The sequence below is a fragment of the Dipteris shenzhenensis genome, chromosome 23 (assembly GCF_047967505.1).
Source record: "Dipteris shenzhenensis isolate YYH24624 ecotype China chromosome 23, Dip_SZ_1.0, whole genome shotgun sequence".
NCBI classification, from domain to species: Eukaryota; Viridiplantae; Streptophyta; class Polypodiopsida; order Gleicheniales; family Dipteridaceae; genus Dipteris; species Dipteris shenzhenensis.
In genome coordinates, this window is record NC_141618.1 from 53571562 (window position 1) to 53588558 (window position 16997).

The window sequence follows — 16997 nt, forward strand, 5'->3', positions numbered from 1 at the left end:
AGCCACTAGAGGTGGAAGAGATGGAGGGGAATCTCCAAACAAAAGAAAGGACTCGAGGCAAGATTACCACCACAGGTACCTTGTCAAGTCCAAATACCATTTGGCACTTGATGCCAATTGGGTAGATCTATGGAATTCTTCTCAGAATGTCCTCAAGTTTTACAATTGTACCAAAATGTGATTGTAGCGAGCATGTGTTAAATGATTGTATGATACTATGTAATCTGTCTTGCAGGTTGTAATCTATATTTAGTTCTACAAAATGTGATTGTAGCAAGCACTCAGCAAGCATGTGTTTAGTGAGCATGTGTTTTGAAAAAACTCAAGGTTGCTTCAAAGCGAGTAGCCTCTACTTAACCTAATTTTTCATTTAAGAGTTGATGGGTACCACTAAGATGTTGGCTCTTAGTGCATCAGAAGAATATATTGTTCCTCAATGTGCCAAAAGAATAAAGTATTTCATTAGGCTAATCATTATTCACATTGTCGCACACATTGATTCAATGCATGCAACAAGATGAAATTTATTATAGTTACGTCAAAGCAAAGTTCCTTGTTGAGGCCTCCCTTACATGCATTCACAATAAACACCCATTGCCTATGTACTTGGTATATATTCCCGGCGATTGTTAATTTTTCCTTTTCCTTTAGCTTTGGGATTTAGACAAATCTCCTAAGAGGACAATTGGAGAAACGCGAGCCATTGTTTTTAATTTAATCAATATGGTCCATTAGACTCAAATCAATTATAGCATCCAACATCCATCCTCATGTTTTTCATATCTCAAAATCTCAATCTCGGTCTCATCTTTGTTTCTCTTTAGTGGTGCTTTCATTGTAAGTATGTCGATGTCGAGAGATGAAACGTTTAAAAATGAATGTTATTGGACGTACATCTTGTGAATGTAAATTTCAAAAGGAATGCAAAGTTTTGTGTAGGGGGCAATCAATTAATCTCACTGAGAATTGTTACAGATTCATCTGTGCTCATCATCTACAAGCCCAAACACTTCAAAAAACCATTAGAGATCGAGGCTGGTTGGAAGGTCTACATTACCTGCCTTGTTGTTGCTGGCCCCTTTATCCAATCATGTACAAATAATGTATCCTCCCACATGCATGGTGTGTGTGGAAAAGTCTCCCATGTGGGCTAGGTGGTTACGCACTCTCAATTGTGTGCGACAACCCTTTGCCTCAATTTTCCACATAAATCAAGCCCCATATCTCAAGTCTATGATACTCCCTTGGTCTCTTTCCAATTTTATAATATGTTCAAACCTCTAGGAGGACAAGTGGAGGGTTGGCACAAGGAATCTTGCCACCTCATCCTAGAATTGGAAATTGCATCCTGTACAGTGACCAGTATAATCGCATCCTTCATATTGTCGAGCACAGGCTTGATGCAGTGGATGCTTCAAGTGATATTCATTAAAGAAAAATCAATCGAGATGGAGATCACATCCTACGTAGCCCGTACAATCGTGTCCCCACATGAGACTAACAGGAGATATAAATTATCAAGTGTAGGCATGATGTTGTCGATGAAAATCAAGATGTCTTTTTTTTATAGTCTCCTAAGCAAAAGGCTTGCCGGTAAGACCTTGTCCATTAGAGTCCAACATAATGGATGCATCACCATCCTCGAAGAAAATTTGACTAGAGCAGTTTGAGCCCCAATCTTACCGCATTAGTTATACTTGCATACTTGTATTATGTGTGGAAGATAAGTTATTGTTGCAAATTTTTTAGCTATGAATTGGGAACGATGATGCATTCCACCCTCATCACTACTACCTATAGAGAAGGCTTGGTACTATAGAACCACGGCATCAAACCTATTGTCAATTACATGTCCATGAAGATTGTTGAATCCATGCTACAAATCCATGATCTTTGGGCCGTCCTACTTCATTCCCTTGTCACCTTATTGGTCCTTTGAATGCCATGGGCGTTTCCTGCTTTGCATGTTTGTCTTAATATAATGATGCTTCGAAAAAACATTACCCAAGGGTGGATGGCGCTATTGGCGCTCACTCGATATTACTATTGAGGGTATGGTTTAAATGGATTCAAAAAAAAAAGTGGGCTAAAGGAGACCTTGAGAATGCAAGGGCATTGTGGCGAGCTCCAATCTTCCACCGGATGGTTTGAATAACCTCCACAAGAAGCTCTCGACCTTGCTTTGACAGCATATAATGCTCCAACCACCACCCATGTAACTTTGTGTTGCTTGGCTCTGCTTTCCATACCATGGGTTCACATTTTATTTTCCCCATATGGCATTGCATTGTGGGTTCAGTTTTGTTGCCTAGCTCGTCTGTTTTCCTACTTACCTCTAACCTGCAAATAGTCCAATTGATCACCTTCCATATAAGGATCCATGCTTTGTAAAGCTCTATAACTACTTCGAAAGTGTAACATTTTTTATAAATTATGGTTGCGACTCTGAAATTCTGAAGAAAAGAAAAGAAAATAAGCGGACAACTTTGATCATGAAGGTCCTCAATAGCATGAAGTTCATCAAGCTACAAGCAAGCGAGAACACTTTCAAGAAAATTCATGCTTGTGGGTATTATCTTTCAAATCAAAAGCAGAGGCAGACACTATTGGGATTTGTAAATTTAAAACACTTGGGTCCAATTGCATAGGCATAGTGGGTGCAACCCTGCAAATTGAACGGCCTTTGTAAATACTGTTAGCGAGTTCTCCATATGGTTGTTTGCAACCACTTTGATGGCCGAGTTTGGTCTCAAGGTTTTCGTTTGACTTGATCAGATCTCTAAGAAGGATAAGGATGTCAAGAAAGTCATTCTCTCATTTCTATCCCATAGATCTAGGGACCATGATTCATGAACTATATGCAAAGGTTAATTCCAATGATTGGAATTTGATCCGTAAGCTAGAAGCTTCATGCTGCTTGCAAATTAATATGGCATAGGACATGCACGATCGATCGAAGAGACCTTTCGATGCCATTTCCCTAACAAAATCAATCCATTTGCAAACTTCTTAGGCATCTGATGGAATACGGAAATAGTAGGCGGGGAAGACATCAGCCTTTGTACCATCTATTTGAGGAGCATGGCATCATGTTATAGATATAGGAAGGTGCACTCGGTGTTTGGGCACTGGGTACAGAGAGAAAGATCGCACCTCCATGGGAAGATCTCACTCGGTATCACCCACCCTAGCGGCCCCCATGACCACCCGAATGCCATCACGTACATGCAAATCAGTATCACCATGATCGCTTCCCTATGCATTACCATCATGTGCGACCCCAGCTTCAGCACCAGTATTATGCCAACTATCAAGTGCCATGCAGTCAAATGTTCCAGGAATAATTGGTCAATTATTCATCACTTGTTCGATTCATGCTCGGGAAGTGCAACAACTCCGATTTTTTCTCTTCCCTTGCTGATTATTGCAAGGAAATTTGTGGTCACCTTTGATCTCAGCTCACAGCAGCTGAGTCATGGGTGAGAGCTGATCAAAAAGATGCTTGCCCATCTCACCTTCTCAATTGATTCTCAACTTGATTTTCATTTGAGAAGAATATGGGATGCTATCTATCTTACAGTACTTGAGTCATATGAGATGCTAACTTGTTGGGGCTGCCCATACTCAGATCGTCAACTTAATCTTTATCACAAAATCATCATATCAGATGAATTGCAGAGCCATGACTCATGAGACAAATGCTTACGCATATTAGCTACTCAGTTGATTGGTTTTGTGCCTTGACAATTGTATTATTTTGTGCAACAAGGATGAGATCTAAGAGAGAAGCAAATGGATTGAGCAGATAGCAATCATATGCTTACCTGTGAGGCCAGCATTACACAGCCCCCCTCCAAGAATAGCTTCCGACACCCAAATCTATCCATGAAACTTGCAGAGACAATCGTTGCTACCATTCTTGCCAACCTGATGATTACAACAAACTATAGAGAAGTGTTTGCTCCGAACCCAATCCGTCCCTATCAAAAAACTATTCAGTACGTACCCCTAGTGATAGCATGAACAAGGAAAGATGAATATACGTTATGGACAAAGGGCGAAACTGAATAGCATCACAGCAAAGGACTTCCATTCAAGCCAAACGAGATTGATACAATTATTAAAAAGAGCACACATAACAAAAGCAACAGGGACATCACCAAAAGTAGAGGGGAACAATGGATTGATAAGCAAGAGAGTTGATAGGGTGCCTTCCTATGGACTTGCTTTTATATAAACTTGATACAATCCTTTTCCAACGTTTGGTCAAGCTTATAGCCACAACAACACAATGTATCTGTAGATGCTCTTGGGAGATGTAAAAAATAGCGAGCGTGTCTATAAGCGCTGATATAGCTAATGAAAATACGAGCGTGTCTATTAGTGTGGTTATTAACACGTCTAAAATGGTAGTTATACATGCGTTTAATAACGCATCTACACTGTATATTAGACGCACATTTAGACGCGCTTATAAACGTGCAACAGAGTTTGAAATTTTACTGCAGGTTGATAAATGTGCATCATGGCTTGCCAAACATTGCCCATGATTACCAAAGCACCTAATTTAATTAAAATATCAATGCTATGCACATGTTACACACCATAATATGATTTTTGCCAAATCCACATATATAAAAATTAAGTGAGGTGAGGAGAATGAGACAATATATAAAATAGCTTTGCCAATATGTAAGAAATTCGAGTGATACAATGATGGGCTACGGTTCAATCTCATCCTCAATGAGATTAACCCTTGCCAAACTATCTACTTCAATATCTAAACCAATGTGGAGATCTACAAATACATTCAGCCCACTACTACTTGCGCTACTATGCTCATCAAAATTAGCATCACCAATGGCAGGCTCGTCCTCATGGGTAATGGCCTGAATATCTATATCTCCTATCTCATGATCATCCTCCTCTCTCGTATCACGATCATCATCACCTCCATGGCAATGATCATCCTCCATATGCTCCATATTAGTAAATGTACTATACATCACTTTAGAATGTGGCATAATAGGTATGACGTGCCACCACCTATTATTATCCACCATTGGTTGATAGCCAACCTGTTCAAACACAAATACAAACATGTTAATTTCCTTGTTGAAGGTATCAAATATATATAAGTGAGCATTTATATATATGTGTAGAGTACCTATTTGCATTGTCGTGGTAGTATAGTGTGTCCTTCTTACTTTGCCAAAACTTTGCGAAGTCAATAGTGACAAAGCCACTTGCATGGCGATTGATTGTTGCATTAGGGCCTCTTTCCACCACGTCCTTAAACCACTTGACATCCAAAACATACACAAAGAAGTGCCGAAAGTCAAGCTTAATAATATCTTGGATTATGTCACAATAATCATCCATGGCTCCATTGGCTCCCTCAAAGCTAGCAATGATGCTGCAATCTTATGTGTTTCTCTTATCATCAATCCATTGTGTCCAAAAATGCTTGTCCTCACACCATATAGCATTGAACATAGTACACTACACCAAGACAAAATCAATTGAATAAGTAATCTAAATTGTTGAAAGCTCCTAAATTATGCAAAACATTCTATATTCTGACCTTTTGCATGCATCCTCTAGCATACTCCCATTCTTCCATTGTGATATGCATCCACTCGTCTCTCTCTACTCTCTTGATTTTGTCAAGTAGCCAATCAACATGAATATCCTTTGGAAGTGCTCTTAGATGCAGGTATGGCACACAAGATCCATGGTGTGTACGAAAGAGGGCCCTATCTCCTTGTCTTCTTGCCTTTGCATCCTCATATCTTGTCACCCATCTATTCATCACATCACTATTAAGCATGCAATAGAGGTTTAGATTATTAAGCAGCTTCTTGTCCATTACTTTGCTACGTCCTTTCCATTGAGGCACAATAGAGGTCATCCTTAGGTTCTCTTCATCTCTCCATAGTTATGGGAGAGAGCTATACACATAGACAAGAACCTCAGAAATATATACAAGTGACTCTTGTACCAACCAACCCTCGGCCATGCTACCTTTGGGCCTTGCATTTTGTCTCATGAAACCCTTCAAGGTCTTCATGAAGTGTTCGAGGAAGAACAACCATCGTGCATGTACAGTGCCACATATAGCAATCTCATCCACCAAATGCAGTATGAGATGTAGTTAGCTTGTGAGAATAGAATGTGGAAAGGACTCCTCCACTAAACAAACCACCTCCACTAACATAACTCAAGCATCCTCAAGCATGGTGGGATATATTTCCTTTGAGATCACATACTTAGAAACAAAAAAGCACACCATATTAGCAATATGAAAACCTTGCATTAAGCATTGATACGCTTCACATTTTGTATAGTGTGAAGTACCTCACAAGCTCACCCATCTTGTAAATACAATCCTTCACGTCCTTTAATGCACAATGAGAAATGCTAGTAGGTAGTATGAACTGAACACATGAGCGATGGTTGATTAGTTGCTTCTAGACTCACAAATTTGGAAAGAAAAAGAGATTATGCCAAGTCATACTTACTTGGAGCATCTTGTGCCAATAATGAGATTTCAAGCTATATAATTGCTCTACACCTCTTTTCTTGCTCTTTGTGAAGGCCCCCTTCAAACACCTCATGCATCCATTGGGAGTATGAATTGTAGTGATAGCCGGCTTCACCGCCGCAATCTCTTTCTTTGATAACGTCCATGGTGCACAGGTTAAAAGACACACACATTTGGTCTCTCTTGTGGCCAAGCTTCACGCATCCTCCCTGTGGTGCGTATATCCTCCCTTATGCTCAAGGAATGTCATGTCCCAATCAAATGATCCCAAATGGTAGACGCCACATTCTTGAATATATGCATGGGATCAAGCAGGTGATTGATCTTGAGGTGGGACCAATATGGTAGCCGATAACAGATGGAGTATCTAAACAAAAGATGGTGTTAGTGTGCAATCTTTATTTCCATTCAATGTAGCACACAATAGTTACAAACTCTTACCGACTCATGCCATGTGGAGGAGTAGTCATGCAAAGGTCCCAAATTTGCTTCCAATCTCTTGCAGTGAGTGACTGTGGAGGAACATCATTCCAAGGGGTGACATATCTAAGATGATCAGGTGGGAGAAATCAATGGTGATTCTTGTAGATGACCTTTTTCAAGTCCTTTGGATGTGAAGCAACTAGCAAAGGACCACAAACAGGACATGCATGGTAACCCAATGTAGTGAGACCTGAACAATAGATGCCATTGCATAAGCAAGGTGGGTTCTCAATGCCACATAAATTGCCTAGTCATAATTAAAAGTTCAATACTTACCTGAACACTCGCCATAGCTTAGGAAGTCATGCATCATCCACATCAACACTGCCTTGCAGATGAAGTCTCATAATGAGGGAGGCCTACTCATGTCATGCACCTCAATTCCTCTCCAAAGTATCTCCAGCTCATCAATCAAAGGCTCCAAATAAACATCCACGTTTTTGAATTTAGGTTTCCCTGGAATTAGAATGTGGATAACATAACATGTCATTTCTTAATCACCATAGAGGGGGGAAGATTATAATTCACCAATATCACTAGCCATACACTGTAGGAGATGCTTTTCAGACCAAATGGGTTCACACCGTCCATACCCAATCCAAGTCTCAAGTTCCTGGGTTCTTCCTTGAAGCTTTGGTCACGTGTCTTTAATATGCTTCCATGCAAGAGTGTTTGCCGGAGTTCACTTGCCATCGGTTGATGGAAGGAATGCCATGCCATGAGCTTTGCAATGGATTTGCACTTGAACATATGTTGGATGCGAGGTATTGTGGGGAAATGTCACAGAACCTTACGAGGCACATCCAAAGTTTTGAGATGTGCTCTATATCTTGCCTTGCTACTACAAGTAGAATGCTCTTGAGCCTCCTTATGTGCTCCACGAAATAGAACACAATCATTGATGCATGCATGGATGCACTTATAATCCAACCCTCCAAGAGATGTCACATAGTGCCTCGCCATATCTCTTGAGGTTGGTATTTTATTCTCCCTTGGAAGCATGTTAGATAATAGACTACACGTGAAGACCATAAATGAGAAAAAGTATTCTAGTTGATTTATTAGCATAATTCACCATGTTTGCAAAACAGAAAGCTTACTTGAGTAATGCATTCAAAATCCATCCATAAATGGTCTGCAAGTTTATTACTCAAGGGAGGCACGAAGAACAGAGAAGGTGCACCCCTCAAATATTGGTGTCAATGCTGCAATAAAAAGATGGTCCTGCGCCATGCTACCATCCCTCCCTGAGGACTCATGGGCAAATAAATCTCGCACCATATCATTGAACACCTCCTCCTCCATAGACTCATGAGGTAATGGTGGAGGGATACTATCATCATCTTTCCATGCATCCATGACGGTCCCCTTGAAGATCCCATCTTATATCGCTAACACTTCACCTCCTCATGACGAGCATAGGGCAACATATGTGGGTGTGGTATTGCATCTTGTATCAAATAGAAAAGGAGCATATATCAAACACTTGAACACCCGTAGGTATCTCAATCAACCTCAACATTTTAACACTTACAATGGATACGATCCCATCCCATTCTCCATACTTTGAGATGTGACTGAGGGTAATTCTATGTGCACAATACATGTTCCCTCGACATCGATCGTGCATACATTTGATTTTTTGCTCCAACCACATTTCTTGATGGTGGAGACGGAGGGATTCGTCTTCACTAGAGGTGCTTGTTAGATGAAGACATCCTATAAATAATCACAACTCAAAATGTTAGTCCAAAATGTTAGTCAAGCCCTTGAAATTTTTACCCAAATTATGTGTAACGCGTCTATTAGTGCATTTGTACTGTGAAAATGCATCTATAGGAACGTCTATTACACAGTACAAATGCGCCTATAGACACATTTTTAGATACGCTACCTGGTTTTAAACCTACATTAACAAAACCTTTTCCTCACTTCGCCGATTGCTTCTCCTCTCCGAGCTTGCTTTCCTCTCCCTTGGTTTTCAATCTCCAAGATTAGCTCATCTCCAAGCATATATACCTCATCTCCATTCATCTCCAAGCATACAAGAGAAAAGGTTGAAGAAGAAGGCCACAAGAGAAGAAAGAGAAGAAGGTTTTCATATCTCTATCCAAGGTAAGTCTCTTGGCAATTGCTCTTCTCTCTCAATCTATGATGCTTCTTATACTTGTGGAAAGATGTTTTCTTCAGATTCGTCCTCTTGTGCATGCAAGAAAGAATGTTTTTGGGCACTTTTGTTTTATCTGGAGGTCGTTCAGTCTGTCATTGTCAGATTTTTGTCGAGATTCGAGTGTCGGAGCATGTCTAACAGCATGTCAAGCTGTTTCTAAACTGTGTACCCGTGCCTATAGACGCATTGTTAACTATGTGTATAGAAACACTAAGATAGTTTGAACATTTTCTTTTCCTTCTATTCTTTTTCTTCTCCTTCTCCTTCCCATTCCATTTTCCCTTGTTCTTTTCCTCCTTTTCCTTCTCCTTCTCCTTCTCATTCCCTTTTCCTTCTCCTTCTCACTCTCATTCCCCTTCTCATTTCTTAATTTTCCCATACTCATTCCTTCTTCTTCTTATCTTTCTCTTCTCTTTCTCCTTTCCCTTGCATGCATAATGAATGCATGTCTTTAAGTTGAATTTTCAATGCCTTAAGTATTCACAAATGAGATGGGGTAGGTTGTATGCATTGTTCTTTCCTTCTAGTTGATGGTCATGCATAAAGCTTTATGCATTGAATCTTCATGCATGAAGCTTTAAACATTTAAATCCATAGCATATGCTCAATTCATATGAATAAATATTTGATGCATATGTTTCATATGCTCAAAGATTTAAAAATTTATGCATATGCATAAAATTTTAAATCTCTATACATATGTTTTTTGGATATAGGCTTGAAGCATATGCATAAAGCTTTAAATCTTCATGCATAACTCTTTAAAGCTTTATGCATATGCATAGCTCTTAAAGCTTTATGCATATGCATCTGCATATGTATGGGGGTAGAGCATGCTTTTTTATGCTTGTGAAAAGAGGGCATGCATGATGGAAATAAGGGATTGCATGAGGGAAATAGGGGAAGCATGAGGGAAATTGGGATAAAGCATGCTTCTTCCTCTTATTCTCTTCCTCCCTTTTTTTATTCCCTTCTTTCTTTCTTCTCTTTTCTTTTTTGCTCTTCTTATCTTCTTCTCTTCTCTTCTTCTTCTTTTCTCTCTTCTTCTTCTCTTCTCTTCCTTTATTTTCTTCTTTCTATTCTTCTATTCTTTTCTGTTCTTCTTCTTTCTCTTATTACTCTTATTCTCTTCTCTTTTCTCTCATCTTCTTTCTCTTATTACTCCTAGTCTGAATGCTCTACTCATTAGTTGTGTATATGCCTTTGTGTCTTTGTGTATTTGCAATTCATCATGTGGCCAAGAAGCTCTTCAGGAGGTTTGCCTAATCCTCAAGATGCCTTCTTGCAGCAATTATATAACATTTTGGGGCACCCTCCCACTCCACAGGAGTTATATACCTACATGACAAGCACTCAAAACACCACGTAAGAGTCGAGAGTATAGACTCCAAACCACCCCCACACCCACATCGCTTGTGGTCACCCCTGTGGAGATGAGACAACCCAGCAAAAGGTAGAGCCACCAGCCTACTCCAATTAGGAGCCCCTTCCAAATCACAGAGCTGCCAACCTACTCCCGTGTAGTCAGGAGCCCAGATCGTAGAGCCGCACGCCTACTCCCGTGCAATCAGGAGCCCCTTCTCCAGAGGTGAGTGCCCATTGCAGTAGCTCATCATGACATAGTAGCAGGCATAGTAGCAGGGAGAGTGGCCACACAAACAGTGCTTTGGCAGCAGGGACGATTCAGATGCAGATGTGCCAAAGGGTGATGGTATGATATACTATGATATCACTGAGACGGGTAGCATCTTACAGGATTCATGCAAGGGAAGGAAGTCATGTCCTTCATGTGCTTTGTAGTTCATAAGGACTATAGAGATTGCTTTACGAAACTCAAAGAGCAAAAAGAAAGTTTGGCTATGGATACCGTCAAGAGTTTACGCAAGAGGTATCCCAATCCATAACCCTTGAGTTCACTGACACATGGGCAAAGTAAGTGTCGATCTCAAATTATATTGTGTTTATGTGGTTTATTAGGAGGTTGTTCCTTTGTTCTAACCCCTCTACAAATTGTGTCATCTTATAGCTTGATATCATGGGCAAATACCCTGCTCTTGTCGAGACAACTGTCATCGTGGACATGACAGGCGATCTACTTGGAGGCACTTCTATGACGAGGGGTTGATTATTACTGAGGAGTAGTATAGAACACGCATGCAGGTATTTAAGAGTACTTAGAAAATATCAATGTTGTAAATTTGTCTTGATTTTTCATACATTGATACATGTTGTTCCTCGTTTACAGGCTCCTGGGGGTATTCAGGAGGAAGAAGGCAAGGGTATGGAGGAGAAATAAGGTGACGAAGAAGGCTTCGAGGGTGGCAGGAGCGGTGACGTGAGCGATGATGAGGATGCCTTTGATTAGTCGTGGAAGTAGTGCTAGAAGTAGTGCTAGCTAGAGCTAGTATTCTTTTTTGTACTTGAAGCGACAGGTGGCTCGGCTTCGTGCTATATGTATATACAAACACTTTTTGGGCCATGAATTAATATACACTCCTGTCATTTTTTCGGCATTCAATTTCCTTGTGCAATGTTTATCCATGAATGCTTTGTGATGTAAAATGTTTTGGATTTGCAATGTTTTATTTGGAATCGTAATCGTCGGCTTGTGTATGACTTAAGATTCTAGTACTTCGTTGCTTAACTCATTCAATAATATATAACGAATTACCAATAGCTATAGAATGTGCGGAATCATGCAAATTAAAATGTTGTTGACTATAGGAATCCCATTTTACATTGTAGAAATGGGATTCCGGCAACCACACAGTATTCTGTTTTTTTTTTTAAATTTCTACAGAGCATCTATAAGCGTGTCTATTGGCATGTCTATAAGCTTATCCCACTTTTTTTAAAATTTTCAATAGAGTGTCTATTAGCATGTTTATTAGCATGTCCCATTGTTATATAGATGTGCATTTAGACGCGGGTGACACACTATTAGACACGTTGGTCACTTTTATAAAAAAAATGAAAAAACGCGTCTATAAATGCGTCTGTGGTCCCTTTTCCTTGTTGTGAGCTACGAAATAGAGAGGACGCTCCTTTCTAGCGGCTTTTGATTATGTTAAAAAACATTTTCTCTCACGTTGTGCAATCTCCTTGCATAAGGGGAACTTGTTGGGGGATTGCCATCCTCATCAACGCATTGTAATTTAATTGAACTTGTTAGAACCGATACACTGAGACACATACTTTTTTGGTGATGAATTCAAAACAGCCAAAAAAAAGGGGGAGTTTCAAAAATAGAGCTTGTGAATTCCAAAATTTTCCAAAAAACTAAGAATAATCACAAAACTTTGTCCAACTGATCCTTAAGCACTATCTCCAAGAGAGCCAATGCTAATAAATTGACTGCATATTTGAAAAGTTTTACATTTAATAATTTTTTTAAACAAGAGAGTGCAAACACGCGAGCGTAATTCCTCCTAGATCATTGGGACATATGCAAAATCTCTTAGATTTGAAGTATGAGATTTATGTTGGTTATCGATAAACTGTGTATATAGCGACGCAGTTACTCTAATAGGCCTTGGTTGTGCTAGCAATTATTGTTTGTAATAACATTTTATGTTTTTGTAAGAAAATATTATTTAAGTGTCTCTAAGTATATAAGACGAGGGGTGTATGATAGTATGCCAGTGGGCAAAGAAGATGAGAAATTCATATCATACAATTTTGAGTATCTGTAACAGTATCTGTCTTTCAATACTTTGTCACATTAACAACAACTTTCTATGCTTATAATCAAAATATTGTTCGAGTATTCTAGGCATATAATACCAAGATTGTATGATAGCGTGCCAATAGGCAAAGAAAGTATCAATATTTGTATCTATATCAATATCAGTATCTGTATTAGTATCTGTGGGCAAAGAAATCATAGGCAAAAATACAAAGTCAGACGAAGACAAACACGGCCTCACATATGCTATCACGTGTAGTGCCATACTTCACCGTTTCAATAAGGCCCTAATTGATTGCAATGATCAATCGAGAGTCAAGAGAACATGAATTGATGGAAAGGCAAGAAGCTAAGAACTAACACCTTCGAAGTCACACGCACTTGCAACAAGCAGATCTAAATGAGAGAGAGAGAGAGAGAGAGAGAGAGAGAGAGAGAGAGAGAGAGAGAGAGAGAGAGAGAGAGAGAGAGAGAGCTTTCTCACGGTTTAATTGCTTCTTGAGGTCTTAGTGCTCTATTCTTTTGCAGCAAGTTGTATTTCTCATCTCTATTTATGATCCAAGTTGGACTTCCAATCTGTGTTCCGGCACATTCAAATCCATTGGAAAGCAAATGTTGTGGTACCAAAATGGTAGAACAATGCGTAAGTAGAATGCGAATGGAATATAGTGGAAGTACATCATCATGCGAACATGGTGACAATACATAAAGGAGCTAGGTGGCCGACACAGCCATCACAAATCCCTGCAGAACTTTTTGCTATTGCAATATAGTGAGAGGAAATTAGAGTTGTTATGCCACAAGCCTGAGGTGGCCACTATGTAAAAAGCTGATATAGCACATACGATCAAGGGTCATTAAAAAACCCCCTACCTATGGATTTTTATAACCTATATACACCCCTTCTGTAAATTTTGAGATGATTAAAGTATCCCTTATGTATGAAGATTTTCACTTTTTGAATTTAAAAATCCCTTATGTATGTATATTTTATCTAACACCATAAAAATATAAAACCCCTTCCATTGATCACACGTGCTATCTTACATATTTCTTAATGTCCACCTTGGGCCACAAGTAATGTGTACAGACCAGCTCAATGCTGCAGGAGCCTTTCAGATTGATCTCCCTTGATGCAAAACAACACACAAAGCAACATGATGGAGCTTTCTTGCTATATGTCTTAACAACAATTTGTAAAGAGAGGGGATAATTGTTTACCCAAGAGCTAGAAATGTTAGCATCAAGACTATGAAACCAACTACAGCACCAGCTGCTACTACGGTCAACACAAGAAGACTCACTAGAACTGAAGCTCCATGAGCTCAGTCAAGTAAGTTTAAAGTGACACCCGCACACAGTAGCCTAGAGACCCCAAAAAGAAATAGTAAGAGATCAGTAGCCATGAAGATTCCAACATGGTCCACACCCAATGTTGGGCTTTTATTGTCAGGATTGTCAAAAAGAAATAGTAAGAGATACAACACCCATGAAGATTCCAACATGGTCCACACCCAATGTTGGGCTTGTTCTACCAATCATATTCGTTGAAGGTCCTTTGCCAAGAGATCCACTCTTCCCATAACCAAATGGAAAATAACCAAGTCGTAGCATGGAATGGAGCTATAGATTCTTACCAAGAGGAGCTCCGGTTCAAAAATCTTCGATTGGGGTGATGATGAAATACCCAACAGTTCTATGCACGAATATAAAATTATTAAATGAGAACTTGGTTGAGACCCAAAATGAGATAGAACAAGGCCAAGACCCAAAGAGAATCACCTGGATGTCTTGGGTGTGCAACAACGTTGCACATAGGAGCAAGGTTCATCATATGGATAGATGGCAAATCATTGTTCCTAGCTCATTCCTAGAGACACCTTGCTTGGTGGAGCTGGAAGAAAAATTATTGGCCCTTGTGCAAAGTACCGGTGAGGTGATTGAACTAGAGCTCAAGGTAGTTCAGTGAAGGCTACGCAAGCAAGCCGAGAGGCAAGGGTCCATTGAGTTGATTCTGGCCAAGGCATACACGATTGTGCTTGGGGAGAGCTTGGGGCAATTGCCAAGGACAACAGGGATGCCATTGGAGAAGTGACTATTTAACAAAAATTTTGAGAGTTCAGGATAGGCAAGTCATGGTCACCACCTCGATATCACAAAATCCTATTGTCATTTTTCACCCAAGGTCACTATGGATACAAACAAGGACATTTGTAATTTTGAATTGATCTGTGCACTATGGGAGTGGCTACTAATCATTGTGATATGGGGATGTACAGGTGACAAGATCCACCAAATGGTAGAAGGGGGCAAATACTGTAGCCATTGCATACTTCAATGGGTTGAATCTTGCATGTCAGCATTTGTGAGCTCCAAATGAGCTCAAATGGGTGCAATTTTCATTCCTCCTCTATTATGTTCTTGCACTAGCTCAAATCCAATACTTTGGAGTATAGATCCTTAACCTCTTGAAAAGAGGTGAATTTTTTTTTAAAGAGGTATAAAGAGTAATGGCATTATCAAAAAGGGATGTACCATCATGAGAGAGTAATTCTCATGACCTTGGTGTGAAAGGTCTACCCTATATCTGTAGTTTCTAAGACACGGATGCCTTCGCGCTTGTTCTTTTGGGTAAACAAGGTTCGTTTGGTAAAAGCGTGATGCAAAGCCTATGTGTTGGAAGAAATGGTATGACCAACAAACGCTCTACAATTCAGTGTCAAGCATTGACATGTGGTGGAAGTAGATGCCTCAAATGAAGCAACGTTTGCATTCCCTTTGTTGGAGTCTTTCTAAATCCTTGGCTCTGATGCTTTCCTTCTCTTTGCACTCTCTTGCATTGGTGAGAGGTTTTAGAACTTTGTGTTCATCCACGCTTCCATCTCCTTTGGCCTTTTCTTGATACAATGGCTCTTCTATTATCTTTGCCAATTTGGGTGATCCTGGTGACTACTTGGAAATTGAGCCATTTGTAGCTCAAAACCCATAGGGTTTGGATGGGTCAGATCCATTTGCATGCTCAATGATTGTTAACAGCGTCTCTACAAGACGTGGGGGAACCTCGTGAGTCCCTATGCAAAGTGGGGGACCTTTGGTGGACCTCAAAAAGATATTTCTATCTCTAGTTTGAGTCTTTCTCTCTGATTTTGCTAGAGAGGATTTTGGCTATCCTCATCCTTTAAGATTCATCATACCATCTTTCAGGCTCAAGATACTATAAGAATAGCTTTGCCACTACTCTTCACACATAATGATCTCATCTTTGTTGCTCTAGATTGCACTTCTGACCCTTGTTGCCACATACTGAACAACCATTGTGATATTATGATTATACTAATGGCATTATGGAATTTATGGATGGTGCTTTTGATTGGATCTCTCGCCTTTTTTCATATTTAAAGGCTTGCAAGAAGCCTGGGTGTTCCTCATTCGGCAAGATTTGTCCATAGCTCCTGCATCTAGCATGGTGGTGGATCATGATTGAGTCTATGAGAGAAAGAGAGTGAGAGGGAGAGTATTCATTGCGGTTGTGGAATTAGTTGCCTACTCCAATATCTAGCATATTGGGGTAAGGGTGAATCACACTTTTAGCATATTGTGTGTGTGTGAGTTGTACACATATATAGTTGTTCAAAATAGCAACAGCCCCCTCAAAGCTAAGGGTTGCATACTTACTTGAGGATTGAGGCAGAGAGAGCCACAAGCATACCTAGAGAGAAGAGGATCTGAACATTATGCCGGATGGAAGAGATCGAGACAGAGGAGCACTTTCTATGTGTCTATCCACTAGTCTACTATGAGATTCGAGGGCGATATCACTACCTCTTTCAAGAGGGGCATGGCTTTGGTCCACTTAGACAGTTGATTCATTTTCTTGACTAGGTTTGTGTTGGGCTCTATCTGATTGTGATGTGATGACAGAGAGATATACTGATGCAACAGACTAGAGAGCGGCAAGGATTGATGCCACAGGTCACCGAGATCGACAGAGCACAAACACTTGTTACAGATTTCTATGCATTTGAGTCAGTTGCTGCTGCTGCTACCAGGGAGACTGAGGGACAGGAGCCTGATTAGATGAAAGCATCATGGATTAGAAGTGGGAGTTTCTGCCA